General features: G+C 38.1%; 2 protein-coding genes across 2 annotated transcripts in view; one reads left to right on the forward strand and one right to left on the reverse strand.

The window, feature by feature from the left end:
* The window catches only part of LOC131693087 (phospholipase A1), a 96,574-nt gene extending 96,162 nt beyond the window's left edge, over positions 1-412 (reverse strand). Inside the window, exon 1 of the mRNA XM_058980622.1 lies at positions 182-412. The gene's annotated coding sequence lies outside the window, so the exon portion shown is untranslated. The remainder of the gene's footprint in view (positions 1-181) is intronic.
* The window catches only part of LOC131693086 (dual specificity protein kinase pyk3), a 202,085-nt gene that overhangs the window by 154,775 nt on the left and 20,943 nt on the right, over positions 1-26,367 (forward strand). The window lies entirely within an intron of this gene.

Here is a 26,367-nt window from a genome sequence, read left to right on the forward strand (position 1 = left end):
AAAATCTTGGCTACGGTCCTGGTTGACCTTTCAAAACCCGGTGTAATGAATGTGACTTTGGACTATACACATGTGAATATTATGGGTTTATTGTTTGCTCACGTTCGTAGATGTTTTGCCGATTTCAACCATGGTATTAAAACATTTTACAACAAGGATATTAGATGATGTTTTACTGTACCGCAATCGATGCGTTACAAGCTGTCTAGAACCTGTCATTCAAATTTACGAGTACTAGTCGCAATATTGCAGGGCCTATGGAGCTGGTTCGCTTTTAGGGCCTCACAAGAATGATGGATTGATAATTAATCGACTACGACGACGCGTTTTTTATCCTAATAGATTGCTCATATCCAACACTTTTTGAACACAGACACAACACTCTCACTCGCGGTATCTTACGACTAGGGTATACGATGCGGCACTAACTGAATGAGGAACAATTATTTCAATGACTACCCTCTGTTGTGTACAAAAATCTATGTACATATCTACCTAACTACTGTATAAAAAAGCCGGTTGGTGCTTTCGAGCGTTTGAAGCTCGTGGTTCGTTCAAAATTGCCGGTTTTTTTGCACCCTCTGCTTCGCAGCTTCCGATTGTTTTGCGGCATAAGTGGAATGTTACACTCGAACATCAATATAACCTATACAGCGGATGTACGATATTATCGAACCTGACCTTGGCCATGCACTGTACAATAAATCTATTAGAGGAAGTTAAATTGGACTGTTCCGTGAGAATAAAAACATCACTTGTGTCAAGAAATTCGATGGTACATTCTCGTAGGACGAACAACGACCATAAAGCCCTGCCTCCGAGACCAATCTCACTGCACGCTGCCTTCTCAAAATAATGCCAATTTGTCAGCAACAATTTCGTCCTTCGTTGACAGAAGGCTCCCTATCGGGCCTAATTGAGTTATCTCGTTCAATTTGATGCTTTCATTTTGAGCACCTGACTTTGCATATATAGGGTAAACGAACCCTAATTCATCACATTAACACAAATAGCATTTTTTGATTCGGCATCACTATTTCGACTTTGTGTTTTTTTCAATTAATATTATTAACAAATTTGCGTAAAATGAAAATCAATTTCGATTTAATTATTTTAAATTTTTACGCAATCGTAAACCCATGGGTAGGATAAATTTGGGAACAACTACTTTATAATCTTTCCCTTCCAATGTCGGGGCAACGCTATTTTCGTCATACCGACGTCATCATCGCACACTTTTAGGGGGCATTTTCCACCTTGTTTCAGACCTTGTTTATTTATACTATGTATGGCATATCATGATATCTGGTCGTTTTCTTCTTTACACATTCGCTAAAGTCTAAAGATACCGTAGAAAGCATAGCATGAAATAAAACCATGGCTCGGAAAAAGCAAATCATCGTTCTTTTACTGCTGTGATGAAAAAAATGCCAACCGGCTGAAACTAATTTCAATTAGCATAATTTTCCTATTTCGCACATTGCTGTCATTTTCCGCGTTGAGCTCGTAACTACTGGAGCTGTTCTCAGACTAATATGTATTTTCCTGAGCCCGAAATGTGTGTGCGTGTCATTTTTCTACGAATATTCAACACTACGGAAATTATAAGGAGGAACAACTAATGTAGCAGAACTATTAACATCCCTATTAGAATAATTATTTCAAAAGGTGTTTGATATCCAGCTCAGCTTCAGCTTCAGTTGGTTGGTAGAACGATAGCCAAAGTCATGACCTTTAAATATCTCGGAATTAGGTTCGATCCTAAAGATACATGGGCAGGCCATATTAGGTATCTGATAAAGAAGTGCCAACAAAGGATACATTTTCTCCGAACAATAACCGGACCTTGGTGGGGTGCTCATCCAAGTGACGTGATAAGATTATATCAAACAACGATACTTTCAGTAATGGAATATGGGTGCTTCTGTTTCCGTTCAGCTGCAAACACTCACATTATTAAATTGGAACGAATACAGTATCGTTGCTTACGAATCGCCTTAGGTTCCATGCAATCGACACATACGATAAGTCTTGAAGTACTAGCGGGAGTTCTTCCCTTAAAAGATCGATTCTGGGATCTCTCCTCTCGTTTACTTATACGATGTGAGGTTATGAATCCACTGGTAATTGAAAATTTGTAAAGACTTGTCGAACTTCAATCCCAAACCAGATTCATGACAGTATACTTCAATCACATGTCACAAGAAATAACGCCTTCTAGTTATGTTATGACATGTGTTAATATACTAGATACTCCCGATTCCACTTTATTTTTCGACACGTCCATGCAAGAGGAAATTCGTGGAATCCCGGATCACCTGCGCTGTCTGGAGATCCCTAGAATATTCATAAGTAAATACCAACACATTGACTGCCATAAAATGTTCTACACTGATGGGTCACGAATCAATGAGGCCACTGGCTTCGGTATTTTCAACAATAACACCTCGATATCTTTCAAGCTTGCAGAACCTGCCTCTGTTTACACAGTCGAACTAGCAGCAGTTCACTATAGTCTGGAAATCATTGATACTTTACTTCCGAGCCATTATTTCATCCTCACAGATAGCCTCAGCACAATTAAGGCACTACGCTCATTAAAGCTTGATAATCACGCTCCGTTCTTTTTGAAGAAGATACGAGAACACTTAACTAAATTAACAAATAAATCTTATCAAATTACCTTAGTGTGGATTCCCGCTCATTGCTCCATACCAGGTAATGAGAGAGCGAATAATTTAGCCAAAATAGGGGCACTGGACGGTGACATCTATGAAAGACCTATTGCCTTTAATGAATTTTATAGCGCTTATCGTCAGAGGACGCTTACTAGTTGGCAAACATCATGGGACAATGGAGATCTCGGACGGTAGTTGCACTCAATTATCCCTCAAGTATCAACGAAGGCATGGTTCAAAGGGTTGGATATAAGTCGAAACTTCATTCGTGTCTAGACTCATGTCCAACCACACGTTGAATGCGCATCTCCGCCGTATTGGGATCGCAGAAGATAATCAATGTGCTTGCGGAGAGGGTTACGAAGACATTGAACATGTTGTTTGGTCTTGCACTGAATATCATGAAGCCAGATCCCAATTAATAGACTCCTTACGAGCCAGAAGAAAACCACCCTATGTACCTATTCGTGATATCCTCGCTATTACGAGCCATATTTATCATTTCCTGAAAACAATAAATATTCAAATATAATTATCCCCACAATGTTTCTAGTTTTTTTCCGTTGCTTTGCTACCCACAAACAATTTAGATTTCTTCGCAGTTAGTTAAGTTAGATAAAACGATATAAATAAAGAAAAAAAAATAAACAAAGATTACAGAAAAACTATCAATAGGGTTTACAATGAAATTCAAGAAAATAGAGTATAAATAAAAATATTCAGAATGATGATTATCCTCAGTGCTAGCATTAGAAAGTGAATTTTTATTATAACGTGATAGTCTTAAGAGCTTTTGTAACATGTTATGTAAAAAAAACCCCGGCGTAAAAAGGCTTTTGCAAATGCCGTGTCAAATAAACTATTTATGAAAAAAGGTGTTTGATACCTGCTTGAATAGTAATATGTTTAATGTTTGAAACATCGCCTGGACCCATCTCGTTTAATCAAATAAGTTCGAAACTATTGAAGATCTGATTTAATTTTTTTATTAATTTATTTTCATTTACTTATTTAATTAATTTACATGCACGGTCATTTATGCACCAACTCTTTGTCATCGCATATGGCTATAATCTTCCTATACCGTCCAAATATCCAATACCGAAATACCGGTTTTATAAGAAACAAAAACCAATATATTCGGTAATTTGTTAGGAAGAACCTGGGACGGGACGTGCAAAGTGAAAAAAAGTAAATGTCACCGCGAACCGGCAATGGCCTGTCATTGCGAACCGGACCTTTCTTGACGATTTTCATTTTCTTGAAGTGGACAGTGTCTTGGTGGTATCGTAATATCCTAGGTGTTTTTAGAAAATATACTTGACATGTTGCTTAGATGCATGTACATGCATAAAAACAAATCTGCCAAATGCAACGACGGCATGTGCAAGTTTATTATTCTTCTCAGCAGTTATGGTTAATGTCATTTTACACAGCTCAGACAAACGATAACCAAATTCATGTCATGTTTAAGCTCTTTTATTTTCGGCACAAATCTGTACCTCATCGGCAGAAATCTATGCCACATCGGCACAGCACTATCATCGACATTTGCTTGAAATTATTTTGCAAGCGTATTTTTCCTGCTAAATAACATCAATATCGGGAGGAAAAAAGAAGACCGTCTTCGCATGTCCCGTCCCAGGAAAGAACTATTTAATAAAAGGTTTTTGTTCTTTTTTGTTATACAGATTCAAAACACTTTAGAAAGCTTGCTTCACTTGGGATACAGCTTAATTTAACAACTCAAAAAATCCCTCATGTCACATAAAACTTATAAAACTATGCTGGAACAAGACAATTTTCAAGACATAATCAATCAACTTATTCACTCTACTGGCAAATCTATAACGCACAAAACTATCATAGAACTTTGACAATAGATTCTACGGTTTTCATCAGTAATACTGTCTCGAGGTACGTTGAAATGAAATTAAAAGAAGAATGTTCCAAAGCACTGTTTTTTAAGACAAGGCGGCACTTTTGGATAGCAGTGACAAATCTGAACTGGATGAATCTGCCCTATAGCGTTTTCGTTTTCGGCAGACTGGAATATGTTCCAATTTCCTGTCGAAGCATTTGGATAACCTGAAAATAGAAGGTTCAGGTCTGATTTTCAATGTATCAAATCTCGGAGCGCCGACTGCATCCAGCTAATTAGTGTGCTTTTTGGATCAATAAGCGACGACACTTTTCATACTACGATACAAAAAATCAGATGCTGAATCACATTCCGTTTTTTATTATTATTATAGAGGTTTTAACCTTACGGTCATAGACCTCTCTGTTCGAGCTAGAAAAAAATCTCTTTGGAAAGATTTCTAACCCTATGTGCGGGGTTGAGAATCGAACCCAGGTGAGCTACGTGCAAGGCAATCGATTTACCAACTGCGCTATACCCGCCCCTTAATGTGGATTTTAGAAAAGTTTCACAAAAAATAATAGTAACCAACATTCATAAACTGCCTATGATCGCAAATAAGTCCCATAAAGATAGGAAATCCCATAGAAAATGGGACAAATTTGCGTTCATGGGCAGTAAAGCTTTTTGGATATTGAAGCACTTTGGGAGCAAACCATGTTCTCTATTTAATGAGCAAATTCCTAATGTGCTTTGTATATACGATTATTTTGTTAACACAGTTTGTATTGGTACTAACCCCAATTTACACACGTTTCAAATCGAGCCATTTACACACGTTTCAAATCGAGCCTAAACGACTGTTATCTGTGGTAATATATTTTGAATACCGTTGAACCAATCGATCTGAGACTTCTCAGCATTATCTTTTATTTGAAGCATTATTGCTAATCTTAAAGCTCAAGACCAAATTAAAAAACACTCAAAAATCGTGAGGGGAAATCATTACTGAAAGAATATTTTTTTGGCGAGACTCTTCGATAACCTTCCTTCACTCGCGCTGGTGCACGCTACTCTGAAAATCTGATGAAATCATCTTAGAGCACCAGAGGAATTCCACGAAGATCCGTCCGAAAATCTCCAAAATCGTGACCGACCATCTTAGATTCCGATAAAACTTTACAGGTTTAACCGGCATGTAAGACTAAACATTTTCCACAGTCAATAAAATTATTTTGACTCAAGCGCAATTTTTTAAAAGGGCATAGACGTTTCAACGTGCAATAATTTCAAAAATTGTTTGTTTGATTACACTATTTTATTCATTAAAACTATCTGAGAACAATTCACAGGAAAAGAATACTTCTGCACGAAAAAAATATACACTGAAAAAAAATGTGTCGTTTTTCACAAAAACGAAAATTCATGATAAAATTTCAAATTGCGAAAAACCCATTTTTCTAATTTTTTTATATTTTGTCAACAAAAACCTAAAGAGAAAATAAACATTTTGAATGTGATTTCATGATGGAAAAATTATCAGAAAAAAAGTTTTTCTAACAATAATTTTATACATGTTTTTAAATTTCATACCAATTGACATATAAAACTGTAATTTTATTACAGAATATAATTGTAAGTATCATTTTAAATCAAATTGCATTTAACAAATATCTCCCAAAATGCGCTGGTTTTCGAGATATTTGGAATTTTGCTCCAACAAGAACAATTAATTCATGTAATTAAGTCCTTTTTAAAAGTTATTCGCGTTACCCCATCATAAATTGTCAAAAGTCTAATGTTTATCGTTTTACAGACATAAAAGAAGCTTTTTCAGTGTATTTGGTTCATGGAGAAGCTTTAAATAAAAAAGTTTTCCTAACAACAACTTTTGACAAATTTTCATTATTCATACTATTCGCAGTCAAATTTTATTTTTGAATATGATTCCAAGCGCCATTTTAAATCGAAATTCTTATAACAAAAATTTTCTGAAATGTAGTAGTTCTCGAGATATTTTAAATTTTGTTTTAACAACCCAATTATTTTGTTTTATTACGACCTTTTCAGAAGTTATTCGCGTTTCTCCATCAACAGCAATTAGTTTTTCGTAAGGCCCATAACATTTCCTGTAACTTTCCCATTGACATCAACACAATATTGTAAACCATTTGAAAGCTATATTAAAACAATCAAAGTATTATTCAACCATAGGATCTGATGATTAACTATATAGTTGAATTATATGGGGTAACGCGAATAACTTTTAAAAAGGACTTAATTACATGAATTAATTGTTCTTGTTGGAGCAAAATTCCAAATATCTCGAAAACCATCGATATTTGTTAAATGCATTTTGATTTAAAATGATACTTAGAATTATATTCTGTAATAAAATTACAGTTTGGTAAGTCAATTAGTATGAAATTTAGAAACATGTATAAAGTTATTGTTAGAAAAACCTTTTTTCTGATAATTTCTCCATCATGAAATTACATTCAAAATATTTCTTTTCTCCTTAGGTTTTTGTTGACAAAATAAAAAAAATGAAAAAATGGGTTTTTTTGAAATTTGAATTCATATCATGAATTTTAGTTTTTGTGAAAAATGACACAACGTTTTTTTCTATGTATATTTTTTTCGTGCTGAAGTATGCATTCCTTATAACTTGTTCTCAGATAATTTTACTGTATAAAATAGTGTAATCGAACAACAAAACTTTTGAAATTATTGCACGTAGAAACGTCTACGCCCTTTTGAAAAATTGCCCTTGTATTAGAATACTGCAATTACCAGAGAAAATCATGGAGAATCATAAACCAAACACAATTGTAAAGTTTCGTTCGAATCGACGATGGTCATATTTTGCGATCTGCCGGTTTCTCATGGAATCCCTCACCAGGTTCTCGTTCAGAATTATATGTGCGACTTCCGGAAGGGTAAATCAGAAAAGAATCCTAAAAACGAACGTCTAGTTTATAGTTTTCAGTCCAGTAATTCGCGAAACTTCGTGTTTGCCGCATGCCATGAAAAATAAACTGCATTTTGAAGCGAAGTTCTGTGCTCCGTTTATTGAAAATAATTCAATTGAAAAGTTTCAAATACTTTATAATATTCAAAACCTAATCATGGAAACGTTGTTTAATAAACTTCTGTAATATTGATTAGAGAAAATGATGAAAAGATTAAAATATGTTTCAGAACTCCGGAAAGAGCTTCGAACGAAATGTTGCAGGCAGGTATTTGATATTGATGTGTATTGACAACTATGAGATTCCTTTTAATAGATCATCTACAGATCAAGAACCCATTCCCACAACTTTCCAAAAGTCCTCATGATACTTAAACCAATAGATTCTTAATTATTTTTGTATTATTGAATTAAATCAATTTAATAACTTTACTGCTCTAAGCTGCAAATCATACATATTTTGCAGTTTTTCTAATGTGAAAGAAGCTGAGGAATCGAGCGGAACCTTTGCGATCTTTGTCCGAATACGAGATGTTTGTGTTAAATATTAAATTTTATCATTTTCTTGTGCATATACCCCTATTTTTCTTCAATCAGCTATCATAAATTGTACCTTGTTGGACATGTAAAATTCCCAGAAGCAAAATAGAAATAGATTCCTTACTGGTAAAATTCAGGTGCATTAGGTTCTTTAACATTTTAACATTCTATTCTATATTTTTATCATTGATTTGCTTATATCAACTCCATTTAAAAATAAATTATTTTTTAATTTACTACTGTTACTGTGTTAAATACGTTTAGGGTGAGAAAAGTTTATTTTTTGGAAAAATAGGGATTAGGATATTTAATGAAAAATGTAGTTTGTCGACTAAATGTCAAACAATCTGATATATCTGTGATTTTTTTCAATGCCCTAGTACCTGAATTTAGTACTCCGCAGTCATTTTCTTCTACTCGGGAACGCCCTTTCGAAAAAATATAATTATTATAAATTATAGCATTTAATATATTTTTTCTCCATATTTCCCCATAGTACAAATGTGAAAAAGTTCAAAATTGAATTAAATGCAATGCCCTAGTATAGAATACCTGAAGTTAGTAGTCCGCAGCTATTTTCTTCGGAAAATTCTATAAGTTAAATCCGAAACCCGACGCTCCCCCGCCTACCCTTCTAGACATTCAATCGTCAAGCAAATTCATGTACCCTAGATCAGTGCAGTAAAATTTCATTTCATTCAATCGAAACTGAATGAACGCAGTCAATCAGTCGTCTACGGTAGCATTCATATTCATTTAACGCATCAGATGCTGTTGATCTGAAGCTCGGTTCATGGCTCTTCACTCACCGTCGCTTTCAAATGAGTCGCAATTCATAGTCAACCTCCTTCGTTTGATTCTCTCAAATGAATAGATCCGCTTTCAATTTACCCAGTGAGCACCAGTCAAATGAGATCCAGGTAAGCCTAAGACAAGAAGAGACAACTGGCTTCGTGTTTTTGGTTATCTTGCCTTTCTTGTGCCAGATGACAGATGAGTGTATGCAGCTATCGAGGTTGGCAGTGCAGCCAATTTCTTTGTCATATTTAGATATGTTGCTATAATACACATAATAATGACCGTTTTATTAACACACATTTCGCCAACATTTATCTGGTACTAATCAATCCAACAGTTTTATCACATACTTCTTGTTTCTAGCAAATTTGGCCAGCATAACAGCCTATTCATCAGAATCAAATTTGCAACAAAAATATAATAGAGATGAACGTACTACCAAATACGTTTTTCATTGCAACCAGTTCCAACAAGCTGTTATTACTAGATTCATTATATTTTGTCTGAAATCTGCGAATTTAAGAAATTGTGAAAAATAATTATGCAATATGCTATAATTATTGTACGAAGCTGTCAAAGTCATTGCTAAAATCAAATATGTAATTCAGCAATTTTCTTTGCACCTCTACCAATATTTTCCTGTTCCGATGACATGGTGAAGGGGTAAAACACTTCCACACTGGTTCTATAGGAACACATTACGAGCACAGTCTACAGACACGAGAATAGTCGATGTTCTCTATCAGAAAAAATTCGAAAAGATTTTGCTCGACATGAATGCTATAAACAAGTCATATCGATGGTGGGTTTATTGAAGTAACCAAAAGTCGCCATATTGGATCGATTGCAAAATGTCCTCAATCATCAGTTTACGTCAACTACTGACCAGGACTACTTGTACTTGCAAAAGCAATGTAGACATATATTGATTATGGTTTCGCTTTAGTGGTTACCGAAAAACCGCCATCTTTGTTTTCATGATGGTCTAAATTCATAAATTCCGGTGTTTTATGACTATTTTAAATGATACCCATATTGATAGTTGTTTTCACTGTTTCTTGGTAACCAAAGGCCGTCATCTTGGATTTCAAATAAACCTCTTTTTAAATGGTATCCATGTTGCCTCATCTCTGATTTTAAAATGACTTTAACCATCGAGCTTGAACTTGAGCTTGACTTTATACGACCACCCCTGGCTGCCACTCCGTTATCGATCTGGACTAGCTGAAGTTGCACAGGGAATCAGAAGGTAATTATGCTTGGGATTAGGAAAACATCTTTCAATGTGCAACTCTTGGTAATCCTAAAGTGTTTATTGATCAAAACCGGCATCGGCCAGGCCCGAAAGTAGATCGCAGAAGGAACGTTCGTCCGGCCTACAGCAAGTGCTTTTGCTAGAGGCCGTATATACTACTGCGTACTCCAAAAGTATCACGGGAGGAGGACATTTGTTAGTAACTAGATATCGACCCATCAACTCATGGACCGGAAATCAACGGCCTTACATCCCTTCCGAAGGAAAAAATTTCAGAAAAATCTCTACGACCTCGGCTGGGATTGAACCCAGACCAACTGGGATGGGTGGCTGTCACGCTTACCACTCAACCAACTGCGCCTTCGTTTAAAATGACTTTAACCATCGATTTCCGTTATCTATCATCTTGGACCTTTAACGAGTTCGACCTTTTACTCTTAAGACAAGACAAGGCAACTAGTAATACGATTTCTGTATATTTCTGTATTTTGATAGTACGGCCATCTCTATATAAATTTTAGTGGCAAATTTGATTCTGATAAATAGGCTGTTATGCTGGCCAAATTTGCTAGAAACATGTAGTATGTGATAAAAATGTTGGATTGATTAGTTCCATTTTGGAAAATTAAGAGTTAATAAAACGGTCATTATTATGTGCTATAATAAGCAATATATCTAAATATGACAAAGAAATTGGCTGCACTGCCAACCTCGCTAGCTGCATACAGTCATCTGTCAACAATCATTCAGCAGGATAAAAGAAAGGTGAGAAACTAAAAATACAGAGACAACTGCTCCAAGATTAGGAGAAAGAAAGGGTCGGTACATTTGTCATTTTTGAGTGAATTTGTTTAAACTTGTAAAATTAAGCATGCCCACCGGGCCGCTGGTAGTAAACATAATCATCCGGACGAGCATCCCGGTTCTTTGGCGCACGGTGAAAAGAGAGAAAAGGCCGGGTTTTACATTTTTATCTCGAAACTACTGATAAAAAATAATTATTACCAAATCAAAACAATACTCGAAAAAATGACAACCTCACTCATACAGAGAAAAAATGTTCCTACCTGTATCCGTCTTGAGTTGTCTCGTCTTATCATAGCCTTTACCCTATATGTATTTATTATCTTGGTTGGAGTTATTTTCATCTCAGTGAGTGTTCATTCATATTCATTTGTGAGTGGTTCATTGGAATGGTTCACTTCCATTAACTGAGACCATGCTAATGTGAGGTAGGTTTTCAATAGAAACTAAACAGGCAAAAACGTCAAATGACCAGAACCTGTTGTTCAATTGACAGTGAACTCTGAGCGACTCAAACGAAGACGGCAGCAGAACTCAACTGATATAGTGGTGGTATGCTTACAGTGAAAGGCTCGCAGTTTCAATTGAAACGAATATTTTCGTTTGAAATTGATATTTTACCGCACTGCCCTAGATCGTTAATATATAATTGTACATGGCAAATCATTGACCTAGCAATAAACACGTTGCGAGCAAACAATACCTCAACTCAATCGAAATTCCATGTACATCGATAATATGTTGACTATCAATCATCGATAACTGCAATTAGGTCGCTTATAACAACAGTAATAAACACCGTTCAACGACCATTCGACTTCTAAATATAAATCGCTGCCATTAACAGTGTCATACTGGACTTAGTAGCGTCATTATTGTATCAAAAAAAACAAATGGATTATGCTATCGAACGCTCGAAAGACTTGGCGATGAAAATGTGTCAATTAGCCGCTAAACAAGCAGCCCAGGATGGATAAAATAAATTGCTTGATGGATGGATATGTGACTAATATCTGTTCATTTGTTTCAATCGATTCCAGTTTTTTATTCGGATTTGGATTTGTATATCTACTGCACTATTTTTGACCGTATTCAATTGTTCATTGAAAGCTATAGGTGCTGTATAACTAAATTTCTGCCATCAGGATGGATTACGGCCATTTCAATTAAGGTTACTATGCCCTAATTCATCTTATAGTTCGCATAGCTCATAGCGAATTTTCAGACTGTTTAAGCTTTATTCGAACTTGAAAGCGGTTAGGCCTGTTAAAACATTAAAACGATTCGTAAAAATGCTTAAGGGGTTATACACAAAGTTGATGGAAAAAGAGCCAAGTTTGTATTTTTTTAGTGTTTTATGTAAATTTTATTCCGAACAGCGAAAGACAATTTGTTGGTAGTATTATCGAAGAAAAACAAGTTGCATTAAAAAACCTGTTTTAATTCACCTAGAGCCTTTCTCATTTATCCAAAATAAGACTCCATGGCTGATTATGTTCAATATAATTGTTGATATGTCTATTACATTCTTAGTTCATTTTGCACCTATACACAATTCCTCGCCAGCCACGAACTTGATGAGCTACGTGTTGACGGTGAAACACCTGAAACTAAAAAAAATATCATGCTTAATCAGCCTAATCAACAACATTGATGGAAATCAAATTTCCACCAATGTTGTCTTCCCACTAATTTCGTCATGCGAGGGTGGGTGTGTAAGGAGATGTTGAAATCCATTTAAGCGCAATCCAGTGACATTTAACCGAGTTATCAACGTAATAGTGTGACATCCAGACTAACAAGATGAATAAGGGCTCATCTACCCTATATACAGTGAATCAAATTCGAATTCGTACACCTCTAGTTGGTTTAACTATTATTTTGTAAATATGAAATCTCCATTCCTCAACATTTGTAACCTAAAGCGTGCAAATTTCCATACTCTACACATAAAATATGATTTCTTGTTGTGAAAACAGCTCAAATTCATATTTATACATGTCTGAAAAGTGGGATGGGGAGGCCGCCCGTAGTCTCAACAACCTTCCATCAGCACCTTACAAACCTTACAGAACTTTTAAGGACGAATGACCCAACGAGGTTAAAGCCCCAATAAACAATACAATAATGTTTGACAAGTCCAATCATTTATAGCTTACGTAATTTCTTTTTTTTTCGATAGTAGAGGTTTTAAGCTTTGGGTAATTCACTTTTTTTCGGGTCAGAAAAATCTTTTTGAAAAATGTTTAACTATATGCGGGGTTGATAATCGAACCCAGGCGATCGATTTACCAACTACACTCTACCTACACCCTTCCTTAATTTTTTTTGCTTAGGAAAACGGATGTTATGACAACAGAAAAGCATTCATTGACACAGTTTCCTCTATACGAAATTGAACACGAAAAAAGCAGTTCTCTTCCACGCCGTGTGTTAGATCTTTATAAACATCAACCAGCAGTACTGTAACAACATTCTACATAAGCTGGTTGAATTTTATGAAGATCTAACGCACGATATGGAAAAAACTTCTTTTTTCGTTTTTGATTTTTGCCCAATCTCTGTGCAACCGAATTTTTTTATTGGTCTAAGATACGCTTTGGAGTCTTGAACATGATATACCAAAAATAGAAGGCGACATTAATATCTAAATGTTCAAATTTTTAATTCTCCTGCAACGCCTCTTATGTATACCCCGAGCATACTGAAAACTTGAATCGCGCTTCTCGAAACCACATTTTTGAGCTGGTCGAAAACGTTACTCGAATAAATGAATTTTGGTCGTTTTGAAATTTTCACGGCGCATTCAAAATTGGCTTCTCCAGCGACGCACGTAGGATTTTTTTTATTGGTTAATTTTTTTAATCAACAATTTTGTATCGATTACTCATGACATTTTCAGCATTTTCTAACTTCACGAAAAATCCAGATTTCGAAAAATTATACGAATGTCGCTTACTATTATTATAATGAATCGAAAAGACTTCAGTTTTAACCTCTAGGTTAAAAATTCCAGGAGATAGATTTCTGGCCGTGGATCCTTTCCAAAAAACGCGCCAACGGGAAAATGCTGCACAGCCACGCCGCCATCTTGTGACAAAATAACTTGAATTTTTTTGTGCTTCACAACTGGTATTATAACTGGTATCGTTCCGCCGAACGATCTTTCGCCGCAGAGGGGGGTGCTGGGTCTAGTTAGAAGCGTCCTGCGGTACAAGCCACTTCTAATTCTAGACTAAGTATAGTTTGTGGCACCTGCGTTACAAATACCACACGCTATAGCTTAATAAGCCGGGAATTCCTCGTCCAGTTAGTATCGTTCTGCGTAACAATCCAATACTAATTCTGGTCGTAAGACAATTTGCTTCCCCGCTTGCGTTACAAACAAGGAAGTAATTTGACTTTGGATTTAACAAGGTGGAAAAACCAACGAAGAACTCCAGGGTCTGGACACGAAGTAAAGGATTTTCGTCTGAGTGAAGTGGTACTTTCGACTGCTCGATTTCAACTTGATTTTATTATACAATTTTTTGGTTTATATACCTACTTTCCTAAAGCTAGCTATTTACAAATAATCGATTTTTGAATCGATTTTATTTGGATTTGTTTTGGTACAGAATGTTAACAATGAATATTGTTGTCAACTCTGCACAAATGTTTTATTATCCAAGCCACCGCGCGAAGTCAAATATCGATATAATTATCGTCTTCGAATGCGCTGTGACCGGCAGTGGCACCGAAAATGCCGATGAAGCATATATGACCCTTGCGTGAGCGCGCATTGACTCATCATTGGGCGCACTTGAATGTAATTTGATTTTCCTTCTGCCTTTTTAGGTCAGAACGAACTGTTCTATGTTGCGGTGGTTTGTTTTGATTCTGCCGAACGGTTTTCTTGTGCTCGCTGCGAACAGCTGTTTGTGATTTTGCGTCGGCGACATATTGCCCCCCGTAAGTCTATCCCATAGACCTTACGAAAAACTAGCCGACGCGCCGATGGTCATCTTGCTTGTCGAGATTTTCGATGCCTATCTGATTATAAAGGTTCATATAATATTTACTTTTGTTACCTACTAATGATTTATGTTTTTGGAGCCTAGTTTAATATTTAATAAATGATAACGTTCCTATCTTTCAAGTTATTTTTTAATATTTGTTTAAGTTATTAATGCACTTGCTTTAAATTTGTGTAACACTATTTGCAGCTGTTGTTCGTGGAATTATTCTCGGTGGTCGTCTTGGAAGTGGAGTTGGTCTGCTCGATGTTCTAATGGTGTAACGTCGACTGCCTTTCTTATAGTAAAGGGCGCTGATTATCGTGGCCACAACAAGTACTGATGATACCGCTGCTACTATGACCGGAACATGATGATTTATCGCCTTTGTTTCAGGATCGTTGTGATAGGATGAATGGGTTGCAGCTATCGGATCAAGTTCTGTTGTTTCCCAAGTGTCTTCTGACGCATTGAAATTGTCGTTTTTCCATTGAGGTATTTGATCGTGGCGTTTGAAGTATATTTTTTGTTGCTTTGAAGTTCCGCCAATGCTAGCGTACGTTACGCTGTGCTTGGTTCGTATTTCACAACCAGGATCTAATTTTACAACCGCTATGTTGTATGAGGTGAAATTCAATTCCTTATTGCAGAGTATCGTGATTGTATTTGGATCTTTTGCGTAGTATAGTAGTGTGTTTGGTTGTGATAATATGATTACTTCCGCGTAATCGGTGGGCAGGTTATCGAAAGTTGTAATATTGCAGTTTCTTACGGGACGCTTGTGAAATATTGCTGCTGGCACGCATGACATTTCCATCTGTATTGTTGGCTTGAAGCAGAGGAAGTGTGTTTCGTTTAGTTTCCTTGCCTCATTAGAGGGATAGAAATACTGGTTGTGCTGATTGATGGCGATTCTTGGTTGATCAACATGAATTTTTGTTCTGTTTTCAAAGTCTGGTATAGCTATAACCTTGAAATTTTCGAATGATTCTCTTAGTATCACAATAGATCTCATCGTGATGTGATACGAATCATTCTTTATTTTGAGTTTATAATGGGTTGCAAACTCATCCTCGGGTATGTAGTGATTTGCAGGAAGTCGCAGGTTCGCTTGTTGGATGAATTCATTTCTTTCTTCTATGGTGACGGGTATACGTTTCAATTTTCTGTGACGTGTGAGAATACTCTCGATCAGTTGTTTAGCCACCATTATTGTGTCCATCAGATGGTTGGCTAGAGTTTCTGCATAGTTCATCGCGAACTGTTTGTTCAAAAGTTTGATTCCATCTAATGCGTGGTGAATCCGTTGTTCAAATTGATTGTTTTGTTGCAGGGTTCTTTCCCTTAGCTGATTCATGCTATGTGTGACGTCATGAATTTTTTGTTCTTCGTTCATTCGGATAGCCTCGATTTGCTCTGTCAGATCATCGCCTCCGAATAGTATGTCTTTAAGGAATCCAAAAATTCCCTTTCCTCTTTTTACTCGAGCTGGTTCCAAAATTTCCTGCTTCGCGGCGTAACACTGTTGTTCAATCGAGGTAGCCAAGTCGATGAGTGTTGGATTTTTTATTTTCTGCTTTAGTCCATTTATAGCGTCTTCGATGTTTCTGTGTATCGTGTCAATGAGTTTTACATCGTCGGTGGGAGATATGTTTGTAGTAATTTGTGTGTCCCAAATTCCGGTTTGTATTAAATAGGTAGCTTCGTGATCGAATAAAAGTCCCGCATTTGGTACGGGTTTGATGGTCATACTAGACGTTGTATTTAAAGATAGTACTGCTGCTGTAGTGACGAGCATTTTTGCCCACATGTTTGGCCTAGCTCGAATAGTTTTCTTTTTCGGTTTGGTTGGATGAGCGGCTTTGTGCTTTTCTGCTAGTTGTTTTACTAGCTCTATGTCGATTTTTTGTCGCTTACCCCAATCTGTCATATTTGCCTTTGCATTTGAGCTACTATTTTGCGGGAAGACGTCTTTTCGTTTTGGTGATATTTCCTGTATGTGACCGGTGAATACCGTATCTGCCTTTACGTCTAATTTGGCCAATTTTACAGTTGGCCTAACTAATTTAGAGTTTTCAGTGCGAACGACCGCAGACCTTGTTTGGCCATCCTGCGCCTTCCTTACTTCGGTTATAATTCCTTTATGAAACTTCCCTATCCGTTGTTCGTCTGGAAAAACAACGACATCATCAGGCTGGAGTGGTTCTGTGTTCTGTTTCCATTTTTCTCGTTTGTTCAGTTTAGGAAGGTATTCTGTACTCCACCGATCCCAAAATTTAGTAGTTGCCATTTGAGCCTTTTTCCAGTGTTCTCTTGTTGCCTCGGCTCGCGACGTGTCGTCGAGTGAAGGATACGTTCCTCCTGCGCATCCAATCAAAAAATGATTTGGTGTCAGGGGTTCATCATCGTTGGAGCTTAATGGTATATGTGTTAACGGGCGACTGTTCAGGAGATGCTCTATCTCGATTAGAGCATTCCTAAGTACGCTCTCCTTGGGTTTTGATACTGGCCATAACTTTTCATTTAGTAATTTTTTAACCTCTTGTATCATACGTTCCCATGCTCCTCCAAAGTGTGGAGCTGATGGTGGAATAAAATTCCATTTTATTCCTTCGATCGCTGTTCTGATTTCTAATTCCTTCATCTGATTACTTGCGCCAACCATATTGGTGCCGTTATCGCTGTACATTTCACAGACCTTGCCGCGCCTGTTTTGTAAGTTTTTTATGCAGATGAGAAGCGCGTCTGTACTTAAGTCGTCTGCTAGTTCCAGGTGTATAGCTCGAGTAGCCATACAGGTGAAGAGTGCACCCCAGCGTTTTTCACATCTTCTTCCTACAGTAACTTCCATTGGTCCAAAGAAGTCTATACCGGTGTGTGTAAATGGTTTTAAATTTGGAGTGGTGCGGCAGCTTGGCAATGTGCCCATTTTTGGAGGGTGAGGGCTTGCCTTCTTGTTTCTGCAGAGTTGACATCTTGCATTCACTCTTTTTACTGCCGCCCTAATCTTGATTATCCAGAAATGCTGTCGTATTTGAGCTATAACTGCTTCTGTTTCACGGTGTAGAAATTTCTCGTGGTATTGTTTTATGATCAAATTCGTTATATGTCCCTTGTTTGGTAATAGTACTGGAGTCATGTTTTGTATTCGTCCGCTGATTCGGATGAGACGGTTTTCATCTAATGCAAGCTCGTGATCTGCTACAGAGCTGTTCTGGTAAATACCTTCGCCGTTGATCAGAGCCACTAGCTCGGATGGAAAAGCTTCTTGCTGTGCTTGTTGTAACAATAGGATTTCTGCTCGCTTATAATGATCAGAAGTAATTGTCTCATCATATCTGGAGTTTGATACTTTCGTCCTCAATTTTTCCATGTATTTGAGCCAGTAACAAACTGCCTTCTTTAGTCGTCCCCAATCCGAGCACCAAGTTGTGTGCATAATAATGTTCGCAGGTTGTATTTCTTGAACGCTGCAAACCCTTTTTTCTTCTGAAGTTTCAATGACTGCACCTTTCTCCTTTGGCCATGATTCCACTTTTGTATTTAGGTACGTCGCTCCTGTATACCATATAGATTCCGTAGGTTGGATGTTCCGTGTTGCTTCGTCTGCCGGATTCATTCCTGATGGTACCCACCTCCATTGGGAGATCGTTGTGTCGTCGAGTATTTCGCTTACTCGGTTGGCTACAAATGTTTTATACCTGCGATGGTCACTTCGTATCCAGGAGAGTACAGTGGTGCTATCTGTCCACATGGTTACGTTTGTAATATTCAATCGAAGTTCCTTTAAAACGGTTGTTTTCAATCGTGTGCCTAACACCGCGGCTTGAAGTTCTAGCCTTGGAATTGACATGGCTTTATTTGGTGCAACTCTCGTTTTTGCTGCTATTAGGCTTACGCCGTATCCGTGTAAGGTTTCTGCTCGTATATATGCTGCCGCGGCAAACGCTGATTCTGATGCATCAACAAAGATATGCAATTCCAATGATTTTGCGTCCGGTATGTTGGGAGAGAAACACCTAGAAATTCTCAGATGTGATATTGTGGATAGTCTATTTGTCCAAATCGTCCAATCTTCCATTAATTTCGTAGATATTTTCTCATCCCAGTCTATACCTTCTTTCCAGGCTTGTTGCATTAGTAATTTACCTCCAATCGTAATATGCGCTATTAATCCAAGAGGGTCGAAGATTCTGGCAATTGTTGAGAGGACTTCTCTTTTGGTCGGTATGGCGTTGGACTTGAAGTCTGCTATTCTATACCCAATTGTGTCTTGGGTCGTGTCCCAGTATACTCCGAGGACTTTCTCTGATGTTGCAGTTTTTTCAATAAATTCCTTTTGGGTGGATTGTCTCGCGACGTTGCGTTCAGGTAGAACGTCTAGCATTTCGGCATCGTTTGAAATGATGTTTCTTAGTGTGAAGTGTGCAGCTTCATGAATTTTTATAACTCCGAACGTAACTGCACTGGCTTCCTCCGCTGTCGAGAAACTGTCCAGATAATCGTCAACATAGTGTTGTTTTATAATGGCGTTGGCTGCCACCGGATCGCAATCTCGGTAGTTCTCTGCGTTTGCATTCTTTACTGCTTGGGCACATGCAGGTGAGCAGGTTGCTCCAAACGTCATTACCTGCATTACGTAGTGTCCCATGGTATTTGAAGCCTTACCGTCCCTCCATAAGAATCGTTGAGCCTCCTGATCCTCTTTGCGTATTTTAATTTGTGAGAACATCTCTTGGATGTCTCCTGCTACTGCGCACTTTCCTTCTCGGAATCTCAGTAAAATTCCAAAGAGCGATGTCAAGTTATCGGGACCAGAGAGTAATTCAGTGTTGAGCGATAATCCTTGTACCTTGGCAGCTGCGTCAAATACAAGTCGCGGTTTTAAAGGTGTTTTATTAGGATTTACGACAGCGAAATGAGGCAAATAGTATGTTTTATCGGTTGTTAGTGTTATCTCGTTTGCTGTTAATTTTCGTGCGTATCCCTTTTCAACGTATTCCTTAATTTTATCCGTGTACCATTGGGCAAACTCAGGGTTTTTCCTCATCTTAGTTTCAGTGTATTCTAACCTCTTTAATGCTCTCTTGAAGCTTTCTGATTTTGGCATTATGGGCCTGGCTTGTTTCCATAAAAGGCCAATTTCGTATTGACTCCCGTCATACTTCATTGTTTCTTTTATCAATTTTTCAGCTCGTCTATCCTCCTCGCTCTGTTGGTTAGTGGTGCTAACCTTAACGCCAAACTCTTCCGTTGAGAAGTATTTCCTCATTTCTTCTCGTAGTGAGTCTTGCTCCTCTACTACACAGGAATATATTTCTCCTTGATGTCGGGAGTTGGTCCTTCCGTAAATGACCCATCCTATTGGTGTTTTAGCGGCAACTGGACCGACTTTGCTTGCTCTCTGTTTTGTTGCTGTTAATAGTCGGGGATGATCAAGTCCAATAAGTAATGTCGGCTCAGCATTCTCGTATCCTTGAATAGGAAGGTTTTTAAGATGGTTGTAGTTGTCATGAAGATCCTTGTAGTCAAGTGTCTGTCGTGGCAAGGATAATTTTTTTACTGTACGTACACTTTCCATTTGGTATCGAATTTTGTTGTCGCCTGATATTTTGAAACATACGCTTTGGCTTTCGTTATCTTCGTGTACGGAGTCATTTGTCCATTTTATGCATAATGGTGATACTGGCCCTTGCAAACCTAAATCTTTGGCCAAGTCGTCGAGGATTAGACTGTTCGATGAGCCGTGATCCAAAAATGCGAAGGTTTCTAATTGTCTTCCTTGCGCATAAAGTGTAACCGGCAGTATTTGGTAGTAGACCTTATTTCTTTTGGTAGCGTGTATGTTAGTGCGCACATCTTCTTGTTCCTTCGAGGTGGACGATGTTGGAGCTTGCGCATCTATTTCTTTCACTTCCTTCTTATCTTGGTTCTTCTTGTTGTCTTTTGAATGTCCTGAAGGTTCCTTGATTTTTTGTTTTGTTTCCTCCTTTTGGGAGGCTCGTTTTTCATCATTTGTTTTTGGTCTGACGTGAAGAAATGTGTGATGATATGCTGTACATCCTTCTGTTCTGCAGTTTGGCCTCATTTGACAGTTTCTAAAGGAGTGTCCTTGGCGTAAACAGTTAAAGCACATGCGTTTCTCTAGTGCCAGTTCTCGTCTTTTTTCCACACTCATCTTTTTAAAGACCGGGCATGCTACTATCCAGTGTTGTTGACTACAACAGGAACATTTGGCTTGGGATCTGGATGTTGTTTCAGCGTGCATATTGACTCTTGATTGGCGCTCATTTTTCGGGTTTTCCTTCTCAGATTGACACACCTTTTGTGCAATAAGAAGTGTTGCTCTTTGCTGTTGCGGTTTCAAAAACTCGTGTAATTCCTTTAGTGTGAGTTTTTGCCGTGGTCGTCCTTCTTGCGGAATCATTGCTTCTGCTTCCTTGTCCGCCCATTGTTCTCTTAAGTTCAGTGGTAAGCGGCAAACAAGTTCAGCCATCTGCAACGGATTAGTTAAATAATCCTCACACTGTATCATGGACATGTTGGACACCAAATTTCCGAGAGTCACTACGAAGTCCACCATGCTTTGAGGGTATTCCATGCGTGGGTTCCGTAACTTTGCCAAATCCTTCCATAGTTCGTTGTATATAGCCAACGGTTGTCCGTAAATACTATCCAGAGTTTCTACTACATGTTTCTCGTTTCCTGGATCCATCAGCAAGGCACTTACGTGTACCTTTGCTGCCTTGCCTAGACTTGCCATAAGTCTGTTTATGTTGTCGGTATCGCTGTATTGACCTTCTCGTTTGCTTTGTTCGTAAAGCCGTTTGAAATTTGGCCAATCCTTGTAATTTCCGTTGAAAACTGGGAGGGGTGTTGCTGTTTGCCTCCTCAGTAAGTTTGTAATTTCATCCGGCAATTTGATTGTCGGAGCCATTTGTTGTCCCGCTTCGGGGTCCATTTTTACTTGGTGCATTTTGGTTGCCATCTCAATCATGGCTTTTTGAAATGCCTCATCACGCAATTTTTGGCTTTCCATTTGTGCCTCAAATTGGCGTCTTAGCAGCTCTACAGTGTCTGCTGGTCCGCGTTCCTTGGACACACTCCTGGTAGTCTTCTTCTTTTGATCCTCCAGCTCCTTTCTTAGTTGCTGGAGCTCCATTATTTCCTCTTTGCACTTTGGGCAGTGCCAGAGGTCCTTAGTGGAGGGTCTTTTCTCAAGTTTGGTGCAGGTCATGTGGAACCAGTTCCAACACTTTGAGCACTCGACCATCCATTCGTCCGCGCTGTCCTTATCCTTGCACAGGCGGCAATTCCCATTCGGGTTGTGCGCGTATCCTCCAGATGCCATCCTTTAGATCCGCTTTCTCTTTCGGCTTGTTTTAGGTTCACTAGTGATATATCGCACGGTGTGATATATATTGTGATATCTTATTCAAGCACTGTTTGTTTTCACCGAATCCGCTATTGGCTGCGGATACGCCTTATTAGCGATTTTGTAAGTGACGCGTATTGCAATGCGTATTACTGTCCGTTATAAGCTACGGACACGCTGTGTTTCTAGCGTTTTTCCACCACAGTTTGTAGGTGTTCGCTTTAATGTTTATGCCTTTTTCCACTACCGTAGCTTGGTCAGTGTAGGACTTAGTAGTTTTTCTTTACTTCGTGCCTTCTGTGGCGAGAATTGTGAGGATAAATCCTCTCTGGAGCCACCATATATCGTTCCGCCGAACGATCTTTCGCCGCAGAGGGGGGTGCTGGGTCTAGTTAGAAGCGTCCTGCGGTACAAGCCACTTCTAATTCTAGACTAAGTATAGTTTGTGGCACCTGCGTTACAAATACCACACGCTATAGCTTAATAAGCCGGGAATTCCTCGTCCAGTTAGTATCGTTCTGCGTAACAATCCAATACTAATTCTGGTCGTAAGACAATTTGCTTCCCCGCTTGCGTTACAAACAAGGAAGTAATTTGACTTTGGATTTAACAAGGTGGAAAAACCAACGAAGAACTCCAGGGTCTGGACACGAAGTAAAGGATTTTCGTCTGAGTGAAGTGGTACTTTCGACTGCTCGATTTCAACTTGATTTTATTATACAATTTTTTGGTTTATATACCTACTTTCCTAAAGCTAGCTATTTACAAATAATCGATTTTTGAATCGATTTTATTTGGATTTGTTTTGGTACAGAATGTTAACAATGAATATTGTTGTCAACTCTGCACAAATGTTTTATTATCCAAGCCACCGCGCGAAGTCAAATATCGATATAATTATCGTCTTCGAATGCGCTGTGACCGGCAGTGGCACCGAAAATGCCGATGAAGCATATATGACCCTTGCGTGAGCGCGCATTGACTCATCATTGGGCGCACTTGAATGTAATTTGATTTTCCTTCTGCCTTTTTAGGTCAGAACGAACTGTTCTATGTTGCGGTGGTTTGTTTTGATTCTGCCGAACGGTTTTCTTGTGCTCGCTGCGAACAGCTGTTTGTGATTTTGCGTCGGCGACAACTGGCTTTTGACAAGATCTCGATTCACCGTTATTCAGTCAAGAAAAATTCCCGAAATATGCCTATTTTTTGTGTTCTAAAGTGTTGTAACCCCTTAAACAGCAGCCACGCGCATGAATGCTAAAATAATGGTAAGAAGTATTATATTTCACTAGAAGTGCTATAAATTTCATGCGCATTGATGAAATGACGGATAGATGATGGAATGTTTATTTATTTGAACATGAATATCCTTGTAACTAGGGGTTTCCCCACTACTGGGGTTCTGATTTGCCCGGCAGACCCTATTTAACAGGGTGGCTGCTCCTACTAGAATTTCGGATTTTCGTAACAAAACAAACAAAATAAGTAAACAAAACAAAACCAAATTTACCGTTATTAAATTTCACCAAATCTCCTCTGAGCTACACTCTGCTGATAAAGCTAATTAGCTGCTTCTAAAGATGGCGGGAACGCGAAGGTTTTTTTCCGAACGGCCGGAACTCCGACGACCGTGTGCTCCTGCTAGCGACAGGGCGATCAATCGCCGGGACGACTCACTCCTCGTGAATTGTTCAGATAGGTACCGCAGTATATTTCCTCAGGTGGATTCGTTGTCCTACGCTGTCCTCGGAAATGAAGGCGACGTAGTATCACCGAGTCCTCCGAATTTAGCGGGAGAAGCAAGTGACTTCTTTGCTACTAGCCCAATACCCAATACCACAACACTAAGCACCCGAACCACCACCGACACTTCTTAACAGGATTACTTGTCGTAGTGGCGGGAAACTATCCCCGAAATACATTCTACGATCGTCTGTTATACGCAGTGATTCGTCACTATCTCCTTTCTACGATAGCCACCTTCCCGTCCTACCAAAACATAAACACATACCAGCGTTGTCGATACGCAGCATTACCAGCACCTCATTTTTCAACAAAAGGAGAGTGATGGCCTATCTAAACCCTGTGTTACGTACATATATGCACAAAAAAACAAATATTACTACACCTATCTGGACTAATAACAACGTTCATGTAAAACAATCGAAACCCTCAAAAACATGAACGAGCATACTAAACAGCGGTGAGTTATATTGCATCAAAACAAATACACTCTACGGAGAGAGTGCCCAAAATAGATACATTTCCACCCAGTGCTAAATTGTTACAAAATAATTTTTAATACACAATGCCATAAATATGGTACTTTAGAATCGAAATGCTGAACATTCCAGCAGGAAAATGACCCAAAGCATAAAGCATACAAAAAACACTAATTGTAAATTTATAGTTGCTTAAAAGTTATCGATAAACCAAAGCAGTCTCTGTTTATTTGCCTATTAGAAACTATATGGGAGTATTCGAATAAAAAAAAGTTCAAAAGCAGTAATTATAGTTTAAAATAATGGGAGAAATTTTCAGCTGAATACACACAACAACTAGCGGACAGCATTCCAAAACGATTGAAAGCTCCAAACGAAAGTTATCATACTGAATATTTATTATATAAATTTCAAATGATTAAAAAAATATGTATAGCGTACGAATATAAGTTTGAGTGCATATCTTATATCTTTATAATTATGTTTATTTTCAAAGAACGTTTACTTCGTTTGACGTTTTCAGTAGCCTATTTGAATATTGAAGACAAGGGCAGGCGAATATGGTGGATTTTCATTCAAAAACTTTCGAATATTTGTAACTCTGGTTTGCATCGTAACAACATCAAATTCGAAGCTCCCGAAGCACGGTCAGTTATTTTATCATGCCTTAATCCCGCATGACTATTCGTATTTACTTACGTTTGTTAAGCATAATGGGTGATATTGCCCTTATTCGCCGAAATATTGGTTTTGCTTTTCCAGAAACTTATTGAAGATTCATGGCTGACTACCTATTTGCCAAAAAAATAAGCATCAACCTTTCAATCGAAGCGAATGATTTATCAATCTATGGTCGACACATAAAACAATAATTAATCAATTTACATGCATTACCACGCAAATACCTTTCCATAGACGGTCATGAGCGATGAATAACTCTTCTCGATCCATCGAAAGCGCACAACCTCAGTTGATTTACGATTCATGTTCCGTTTCTGCCCTAACTTAAACAAAAGTCCCTTCCCAGAAGCGACTTCCGTTGCTACCTTGACTTGATAGCTGATTAAAATCCAACCCGAACCAGCCGGCCATCGCCAGTCCGACAAATATAGCAGCTAACCTATATCCGGGTTGGGAAGCCGTGGCATGACGTTGCTATGACGTTGGACGGTAGTTTTGGGCACTAACCGGGTGGATACACTCTGGTGCTCATTTTGTTTCCGATTTGTACAAGTGCTTGATAGACTGTTTAGTCGTAAATATAAGTTAGTTCAGGGTTCGATTTAGAAATCAGTTTAATTGTTAGCGAACCTAACCTTACTTATTATTTACTGAATAGAAAGAGCAAAGATGATTGCAAGGAAATTCAGTCATCGACGAAGTTCAGCTCCACTTGAACACTTGATGCCACCAGGAAGGGCAGAAAATTCATTGATCGGGCAAAGAATAAATGAAATTGGGGAATTTTTGGCCTTGTGACGCTATAGCACAACCTAATTGAATTTCAAATGTGATGATGACTTTGGGCAACCAGTAGCCGCCGGCATACAAACCGGTGCTTTGCGAAACGTTTTTATTGCACCCAACATAGGGATAACCTGAAATAAATCTCAAGGAGTGACGCCACTGATCGTCGAATAATCAGTAACCATTAGAATACATATAAGCACAAAGGTGAGAACAATCAGTGGTAATAAAAATATTTCAGCCATTTGAGTACAATATTATCGAAATTTTGCATCAAACTGCAAGTATAGCAAAATAATGGACAAACTCAACCAAGTCCAAAATAAGATTATTGCAATTTGTTGTTGGATTTATTATCCCCGCTATACTAGTACTTCTCAAATTTATTTTTAGTCGGTAAT

This window comes from Topomyia yanbarensis, chromosome 3, assembly GCF_030247195.1.
Source record: "Topomyia yanbarensis strain Yona2022 chromosome 3, ASM3024719v1, whole genome shotgun sequence".
Lineage (NCBI taxonomy): Eukaryota > Metazoa > Arthropoda > Insecta > Diptera > Culicidae > Topomyia > Topomyia yanbarensis.